Genomic DNA, 10,655 nt, shown 5'->3' with positions numbered 1-10,655 from the left:
TTTCTTACACTTTTCCTTTTAGCTGGGCATCTTTATCAAGTCATTTCATGGCCTGCTGCACACTTGCATGTCTTCATTTGGAATTTCATCTGTGAAGTTTCTGTCAAAGCAAAAGGTCAAGAGAAAATATAATATTTCACGTGTCTGCTTTTGTTTTGAGGAAGTTATTCCTTGAACCATCACACTGAGGTTTCTTTGGGACTGTATTTGTGCTCATTTCCATAGGATGAAACAGACTGGGCGAAGAAGCAGACAGAATGAAAGCATGTGGTGAATTCTAAGGAAGGGGCCACTCGTCTTTGAAAATTCACGTTCCCTCCAAAAGTAGGACATCCCGCCTCCAGCCCCACACTCTCTGTACCCTTCTGTACCCCTGCTGCAGGAGCTGAAAAAAAAAAAAAGACAAGGAATGCCAAGTCCATTCTAACCTTTAACACCACTTATTTTACTTGAAGCGGATACCAGGGTAATAGGTATAAATATGTTAAGACAACAAAAGGCTTTCTAAACTTCACACAATGTACATTATTTCAAATCAGACAATATGTCCATGTCCTTCATACACAAATGTATATATTTGTAGTGGAAGTTTATGTGGGAATTTACATTTGAAGGTTTAACGGCAGAAATGTTTTTCACATTTATTTGTTAAAGTTAGCTTTTTTTTATTAAAGATATGCTTTTTTCACTAGGGTTAACGTTAAAAGTCTCAGTATTAAAATCAGAGATTAAAGTGGTCTAAATGCAAACAAATAATAAAATCCTTGCATGTGGTCAGAATTTAACATGGATGTTGCTTTTGCATGTTGGAGGCAATTGTGAGTTTTCTTTCGGACAGGTCATTTTAAAAAAATTCATTTTGTTTTATTAATATTATCAAATATTTAACTCAAGTAGCACCTTTAAAAATTACACTAATATACAGATAGACATACATATAGACAGACAGGCATGCAGACAGACAGGCATACATCCATATAGACGGACAGACAGACAGCAAGGCACACATATAGACAAAGGACAAACAGACAGACAGACATCCAAACAGACAGACAAACAGGCTTACATACAGACAGACAGACAAGTCTACATAGACAGACAGACAGGCTTACATACAGACAGACGGACAGACAGCATACATAGACAAATGGGCAGGCAGGCAGACAGACAGACAGAGACTTACACAGACAGGAAGACATGCACACATACAGCCATGCATACATACAAACATACAGGCAGGCAGGCAGTCACACAGACAAACAGATAGACATACAGACAGACGGGAATACTTAGACAAACATACATAGACAAAAAACAGGCTAACAGACAGACATACATACACAAACAGACAGACAGAAAAGACATACATAGAAAAACAGACAGACATAGACAAACAGACAGGCATACATAGACAGACAGACAGACAGACAAACAAACAGGCTGATAGACATACAGGCATACATAGACAAACAGACAGACAGAAAAGACATACATAGACAAACAGACAGGCATACATAGACAAACAGACAGACATACACCCATGCATACAGACATACATACAGACAGACAGGCAGGCATACTTAGACAAGCAGGCAGACAGACAGACATATACAAACAGACAGACAGGCATACAGGCATACATAGACAAACAGACAGGCATACACAGACAGACAGACAGACAGACAGACATAGACAGACAGACAGACATACACAGACAAACAGGCAAGCATACAGACAGACAGACAGATTTTCTATTCACAATTATTTGCTGTAGTATTTTTGACAGTGGACTTCTAAATGAATGAATAACAAATGTAGGAAAGAATGAAACATGTCTAAAGTGACTCCAGCGGATGCACATGCGTCATCTGAAGCACAGCAGCTCGGATTCCTTTCATCTGTGATTTTTATTCAGATCTCTGATACAATCAGTCCCAAACCTGCTCAATCAGATCAAGAACACACTGTCACAATATAAAACTCTTTTTCTAATGATCACATACTATAAATCCAAACTGCCTTACAACTCCAAAGCATCTGTTGAGTAAACACAAACCACGCCACCGTAAAATTCAATCTGATGTGTGAAAAACCTTCACACCGTAATGCTGCTCATCCTGAAAATAGCCAGTGTTCCTGGGGTTGTTGCCTTTTATTATCTGTACGGCATGATTGGTGCATTGTGGAAATAAGCTTTCGTGATTTATGTGAAGATAAAAGCAAATAGGGGTTCGACCTCACTGGGCTCCAGAAAGAAAGAAGATAAATCTGCAAGAAAAGAATGCTATGATGTCCTTTCTCTCTCTTTTTATGTCTATTGCTTTGAAACAAATACAATTCTTGCATGTAGGTGCATGTAAGTGATATGGGCTTGACTGTGTGTGTTTTTAGGCACATGTAGATATGGTGGGTGTGATTATACAACTAAATATTATCCCAAAAATCTCTAATTTGCTTTGGATATTGTTTTAAAGCCGTGTCTTTGGAGGTGTACCACATATATTGTCTTCATTGGTTGATGATGATCAATATCTACTTCCCTCAAACACTGCGGTTGTATTTCAGGGCTGTAAAAAAAAAAAGTTTGCTTCGTGTTGTTAGCATGTCAATAAAATGAACGTCTTTGTGTTCTGTGCTACAAAAACAAAAAGATGAAGTGCTGTTTATATCATTTTGCAAAAGCTTGATAAAAACAGATATTGAAAAACACAGAAATTTGGCCTAAAAATCACTATTAAGAAATAGTTCACAAGTACAGTTTGATGCATGTTACAGTTAGCATAATTGTGCTGTTTAATGTCTGTGAGATATTGTGCATTTCACAGGTATATTATTCATCAGTAAGTGTTATAAGGTCATGAAAATATTTCCACTTGCTGCCAGGACTGAAGCTTTCTGCATTTGAGTTTCTGCTAAAATTGATCAACTTATTTTGTAATTAATATGGTGCTAAATTAATAATGCAGTAGGTATAATGGAGTTGCTACTATTTAACCACTTTTGATAATTGGACTGAAAAATGTTTTATAAAAAAGTGAAATGAAATAGTAAAACTGCATAGTACATTTATGCATTATTTCATCATATTTTCGGCCTAGTCCATTTATTTGTCAGTGGTTGCTGCAGTGGAATGAACCGCCAACTTATCCAGCATGTTTTACGCAGAGGATGCCGTTCCAACCGCAACCCAGCACTGGGAGTACATTTAGTGTTATGAAAACATAAACAAAAATATAACTTTCAAGTCTAATACGCTGTAAAAAATGCAATTAGCCCCCCCCCCCCAAAAAAAATCAAGAATTGTGTTTCAGCTCATTTTAAATAAGTTTCAACAGCAAATTTATTTTGAGTGTAGTTCTTCCAAAAATGAACATTTTCTCATCATTTACTCACACTCAGGTGCACTGTTGACTCAACTTAAGTTTTAAGACAACCAGCTTCAGGACATTTTTGCTACAAACATGCTATATAAGTTGGCGGTTCATTCCGCTGTGGCGACCCCTGATTAATAAAGGGACTAAGCTGAAAATGAATGAATGAATAAATAATAATAACCTTGCATGGGTGTAGAAGCCCTCTAGAAGTAGAAAATAGCATAATAGGTACACTTTAAAATAATAATTATAATATTTTTACAGTAGTAAAACTAAATAAATAAATAAAATATTTTCAATAATCTGAAGAATCTTCTTCCACTATAAAAACCTTTGACGGAATGAAAAGTTGGATTTTCAAGACTGTATGAATGAACCCCTTCACAGCTGTTCCTGTCTGTCATGTTTAGGGCAGGCTTTCCCATTTGACCCAATTATAGGCCCACCCAACAACCAGGAAGGCCAGAGACAGGAGAGAGTTAAGGAGAAGAGCTACACCTCTTGGGCTTCATCCAGTATAATCCTTCCAGCGTTCCAGATTTTTCTTCTCCAACTTTGATTTTTCACTCCTTTGAAGTTCACTCTCTCTGTACGCAGTGTGTCTCCCTTTGTCTGGCCTCACTGTATTTTTTTCATTCATAATTCATATCCCACTGATGCTATCTTTCTGTTCAACTTCAAACACAGAAGGTTAAGTGACACGATTGGCCACACACTCTTAAAGGGTCAGTTTATCCAAAAATGAACATTCTGTGGTCATGTACTCCCCCTCAATGTTTCCCAGTACTGGGTTGCAGCTAGAAGGACATCCGCTGTTTAAAACATAAGCTAGATAAGTTGGCGATTCATTCCACTGTGGTGACCCCTGATGAATACAGGGACTAAGCTGAATGAAAATAAATGAAATACTGTTATCATTTTCTCACCATCTACTTGAATACAAAATATGATTCATTCATTTTCGGCGTAGTCCCTTTATTAATCATTCTGCCACAGCAGAATGAACCACCAACTTATCCAGCGGATACCTTTCCAGCTGCAACCCATCCCTGAGAAACACCCATACACTCATTCACTATGGACAATTTAGCTTACCCAATACACCTATACCACATGTTTGGAATTGATGGGGAAACCGGAGTACCCGGAGGATACCCACACGAACACTGGGAGAACATGCAAACTCCACACAGAAAAGCCAACTGACCCAGCCGAGGCTCGAACCAGTGACCTTCTTGCTGTGAGGCAACAGCACTACCCACTGCACCACCACGCCACCCACAAAATATGATATTTTTAATAATCTTGTAAACTGGTAGCCATTGTATATTTATTTCTACCATTGATGTCAAGGGTTACTGGTTTCAGACATTCTTCAAAATACCTTAATGTCACAGAAAGGCGACAAGACCAGAGCTGTGAGTATGAATAACAGTACTTGAGTTATGAACAGGAATGTAGCGAACAGGTATAGTCTTTATCTTGCGTAGGTGAGCAGTGGACCTATAATGGGATGGAATCGAGGACTGATGAGGAACACTGAACACGGAGGAAGCAGGGAAACACACAACCAGAAGCAGGAGGGAATCACACTAGGAAGGAGAAGAGACGCAGACACTGGAGATAAACAAGAAACAGACAGATAAGTATAACTAGTCAAATAAGGATTCACTGACCGTGAGGGTTTGTCCTTCTTTCATGCGACGAGGCTGGACACTGAGCGAGGGACGATGAGGGACTTTACGGAGCTGGAGTGATGAGTGGGAATGACGTGCAGGTGTGTGAGTGATTAGTAGGCAGGTGAGAGGGATCTTGATGATCGCGGTGACTATGCACCGGGTGCTTTAGGTGAATGTGAATGGGGAGAACTTGGCCTGGCTTTGACACTGAAGCTGCGGTCACACTGGACTTTTCTCCCCATAGACTTCCATTCATACGCACGCAAATGCGTCAGACCGGAAACGCAAGGTCATGCGTCAAGCTTGACTCGTCAATGCGAAATTGCATCACTTGACTGCGTGAAACTAATCGAGGATCAAAACATGACCTCTCTGGTCAGAAATTCAAAGCATGGACCAATCGCTCGCTGTTTTAAATGTCTAATCCAGTGTTTCCCAACCCTGTTCCTGGAGCCACACCAACAGTACATATTTTGGATGTCTCCCTTTTCTGACCCATTAACTTCAGGTGTTGGAGTCTCTTCTGATGTTATGATAAGTTGATTCAGGTGTGTTTGATTAGGATGAGGTTGAAAATGTGTACTGTTGGTGTGCCTTCAGGAACAGGGTTGGGAAACACTGGTCTAATCATCTTGTTTAATCCTGCCCCTTTTCGCAGCGCCGCACGACATGAACTTCGCAAGCTCAAACTCTTATTTAGTGTGCTGCAGAAAAAAGAAACCCATGAAGGTTTGTAACCACTTGGGGATGAGTAAATGGTGAGTTATTTTTCCATTTTTTGGGGTGAACTATTCTTTTAATTTACTCACCTTGAATTCAGGCCATCCAATATGTGAGTTTTTTCCTCAGAGAACATGAAATAACATTTAAAGCTGAAATGTGGTCCTTGATTTATGTAAAGCACTTTGAATTACCATTGTGTAAACCTGCCTTGGCTTGATAATTCATAAAATGAAATTATTTAACAGCACTTTGGAAAAAAAAAACACATAATACAAGCAAAACACTAGGCTCCAGAATATTTACAGAAATACACGTTCAAGCTAAATATTCTGCACAATCATATTCAGAAACATCTCCAATGTGAAAAATGACAGGATATACAATAAAATATGCTGAGAAAGTTTTGTTGTTAGATTTATATATGAAAATCACTTTTAGAGCAAAGATCAAGGTCCCATAATCCAAATAACAACAATCAAAAAATACAGGAACTGTTTAATAACAGATATTTTTTACACTGCAGGTTTCAAATTGTTATCTATCATGAGGTTTTTCTACCTTGAAACACAACCTCTCCTTTTTAGTGCAGTAATACAAAGCTGCATTTTCTTAGAGTATTGAAAGAGGCAATAAAATAGGCAATAGAACCCACACGCTTATGATACTATTGGGAAAAGCAGCCCGGGAGTGTCTGTGTTTGCCTGTCACCACTGAAAGGTTATGTTTGCTGAGTCTGTACATACTCTGTTTCTATTATTTCTTACTTTTTAAACAGCTTGTCACATCTATCCGGTTTACCCTCACTTTGAGTTTCAGAAACAGATTTACAAATTTGCTGTCATTTCTGTTGGGTCGTTTTTTTGTCTTTAATATTAGATTAGGTCTAATTCAGTTTTCAGTTCAAGACTTCATTGAATGTTGCCATAATGCATCACTCTGACCGGCTGTTTTTGAGGTTATTGGGGAGCCTGAACTACACCGAGGTCAAGTTTAAGAGGCCTGCCACGGTTTACGGCTGGAGAGACAGATCTGGGATCCGTTATTCCACTTTACCCCATCAACTGTTTCCAATTACATGACTTCAAAGGACTCATCGCCTCAACCGTGTTTAAAAGAAAGGATAGCTCAGGTCACAGGAAAACGGCAGGAGTTCTACTTTCTCTCATTATGGCATTATTCCTTATTCTCTTTGGGATTTGCTGATGCGATCAAGTCAAAAACTATATAGATCGACATGTTCGATTTATGCTAGAAATTATAACTCCTTTAACAGTATTGTCAGTAATAAAAAGATATATGATATAAAAATAAACAATATTGTCAACTAAAACTGAAATCATTCAAAGCTGAAATAAACAAACCAGGATCATTATTGATACATACCCCTGTATACATTTCTGGAGAGCGCGAAATACGTCCCAGGAGGTACTTTTTTTGTACTTTTTGTTTTCATGAATCCACTAGGGACCGCTGTGTATGCTTTTTGAGATCTCAAATTTCTCTTGCAAGTGCCATTTGTGCCTGCTGTTCTCACCTAAATCCACCAGAGATAACCCCAACTGTGCCCTTCCCTAAACCCAACCGTTAGTGTTTTCAAAAGCACAGATTGACAAACCCACCCCCTTCCCTAAAGCCAACTGACACTGTTTTTAAAAACAATCCAGAAAAAGAAAAGCCATGGTTTTTACCACAAGTTCAGATCTTACCATGTTCTCACCCTGGTATTTACTTCTTTATTTAATTTTTTGCCTGTGGTTTTTGTCTTACCTGCTTTCTGGAACCATTCTTTGCCAGACTTGAACCCTGTCGTTACGGTCAACTCCTCTCTGTGTCTCAAGTCCACCAACGTATGCGGTGAGCCACTGGGCAAACTGGTAACAGTAAAAAAGCTGTCCACACAGAGGTAAGCAGTCAGCTGGTAACCTGAAAAAAAAACCAGAAGCCATCGGCGGCATCAAACCACCTCATAGCATTTGCTTTAAAGAGGAAATGCAGCCATACGTACCTCTGGCTACATAATTTGTGCTCTCCAGAGATGTATACAGGGGTACGTTTTCACAATGAGCCTGTGTTACAAAGCACAAATATAAACAAGATAAGCTGATATAAAAAATAATACACTGTTAACAATTTCTGCAAATTAGACAGTATTTAACTGTAAAATTAACTGTATTTTAATGTAGGACATTTATAGGTTACATTATTTTAAAGTTGCATTGTGAAAATGACTATATTTTACAGTAGATATACATACATTCTGTAAATACATATACAGCAAGATAAATAGCGCTGTAAATGTAAACATAGTGGTCCCTCGCCATTACGCGGTTCACCTCTCGCAGTCTCACAGATTTTTTTTTGAGCCATTTGACTTGCTTTTTTTTTTACAGCGCATTGTGTTCTGCGTCCTGATTGGCTGTAGACTGTTGCCAACCAATCTCCTTTGTGTCGTGTCTCCTGTACAGTACACAGAATGCGTTCAGCTTGCCAAATTTACATAAATCTCTGAAGTGCTGTGCAGTATGTTTGCAAGTTTTCTCCCAAACAAAACCCACAATGTTGACAAAACATTCTGCACCGTCAAAGGATGTTTAAACGAGAGAAAATTGTTCAAATATTAATGCCTGTCTGAGAAAAGCGAGGGGGTTTATAGCCTTAAAACATCTAAAATAATTGTAAATAATAAAATAATTGTAAATAATAAAAATAAAGCTGACTACTTCGTGAATTTCATCTATAGCTGGCTATTTTTAGAACGTAACTCCCGTGATTAACAAGGGACCACTGTACAGCATTTCAGCAGTATTTGATTTACAGTAAGTTACTGGCGAGCTGCTGCCAGTAAGTTACAGTAGATTTTACAGGAAACTGTTCACAATTAAAAAAAGTTCATAACAAAATGACCAAAAACATAATTAAGGATCATTTAACGTTAATACATTCTATAACACTCTCCATTACACTGTAAAATGTCTATATTATGAAAGACAAAAGTATAGAATCAATATTGCTAATTACCTAAGGTTAAGATAATTAAAGGTTTAAAGTTAGGTTTATACTACCATTCCTAAAACTTAAAGGCAGTCCTGACCTAAACCAGACATATCAGCAGTGCTAATTCTTCCAAAGTTTATTTGTGTATTAACAGCATTCAAGAGACATGTTTGAGCCTTCTCTTGTGGACAACGGAAATGGTGATGGACATTTTTAAGTTCAATTCTTACCTTCCAGATGTAGTGGCATGTTTTTGTGCTTGCTGTCAATACTTATTTGTTAAAAATAACAATAAAATGGAACAAAAAACACACTAAAACATGATTAAGATTTTCATCTGTATGCCGCTGGAAGCTCTATTTGTCCAGATCGATGTTTGTTTTCTTAGATTCACAGCAACTAACAAGCATGCTGCATTTTATTTCTGTTATTTTAATTCTTCCAATTTGGAAAGTCATTTATCTGTGAGACAGACCAGCATGCAGAAAACACATCAAAGTGCAGATGCTGGGAACAGATTATTGCGAAGAGAGAAATATGCTTTGATATCTCGTAAAGATGCTTTGGCTTTGAACGGTTAACGTTTCATCCCACAGTGTAAACAGGAAAGATCTAGACACTACTATCAATTGTGTGGTTTTCTTCAGCAGGCTTTCAGGGTATGCTTTCAGAAACACATTCATCTCTTTTATAGATGCACGATCAAGCTCATTTAAAGGTGTTTGTGTAAAACAAAACGCACTTTTAAGTTATGCTGTCCTAAAAGTGTACTCATTAACTTTGTACTTATAGGCTTTGAGTGTTGTAAAAAATATAGGTAAAGTTTTCAAAAGCATAATAACTTGTACAATGTTTAAAAAAGACTAGTTTTCAGAAGTCATCCCAGAAGCGTTTCACCTTACTCGCCATTAGAGGGCGAGAATGTTTTCTGAAACAAGGGACGTGTATTTGACACTCAGACCTGTGGATGGGAGCGAAGTCCATCTTTCAAACTGAGATTTAAGTAGGATGGCCAGGTTTACCCCTATCAGAGAGTAATAAGTGATGGATATACAGTAGGTCAACATTTAAAGTGGATTAAAATCTTTCATCAAAGTTGTCCTTAAACCAAAATGAGCAGCCATTATTGTCTTTTGACAACTTTGATTTAACTTTTTTTTTTATCCACCTCAAAATGGATATATTGTATCCCTACTGTACATCTACTCAATTGTTTCTCCCGATGTAAACATACCATGTTGTGTTTAGGCTTTATGGTTTTCCAAAGGATTTATTGACGTCATTCCGTGGTTGAAGTTCAGTGATTATATGAGATGCGATGCTGTACTACACTGAAAGTGTTGCATGCAAAACTGTTGCAAACAATTTATTTGTGTCGAATTTAAACACACAATTTAAATTTAATAATGTTCAACTTAATTTGTTTGTTTAAATTTAACCCAAATAAATTGTTTACAACCACTTAACGTAAAAAAGATGAGTAAATCCAAGGAATTATCTTTGAATAATTTTTTTCAGTGTAATTCTTTCAACATACCTTTGGCTTCTAATTTTCCTTCCTGTTTTTCTTTTGTACACCACTTGTAACTGTTTTTAATTTCCGACTTCATCTCAAGTCCAGCCTTGGTCTTCAACTTGATCGATATGGAAATGTGATTGGGTGGTAATTTTGCTCAGTATCCTATGAAATGATTGGCTATTTTCTGTTGGCAGAGGAATTATAGGGGAGAGTGGGGGCAGTTGCAACACTTTTTGCATTTCCTTCAGTTTCTTAGGCACTGTTTTTTGTGGAAATTTTTTCAATTTAACAACATAAAAAAGGTGGACCAGGGAGTGCGGTCCCCCCGCCCACCGAATTGATTGACAGCTGCAGGTTTTAACATGT

The sequence above is a fragment of the Danio aesculapii genome, chromosome 18, assembly GCF_903798145.1.
Source record: "Danio aesculapii chromosome 18, fDanAes4.1, whole genome shotgun sequence".
Taxonomy (NCBI): Eukaryota; Metazoa; Chordata; class Actinopteri; order Cypriniformes; family Danionidae; genus Danio; species Danio aesculapii.
Note: the sequence above shows the minus strand (reverse complement) of the source record.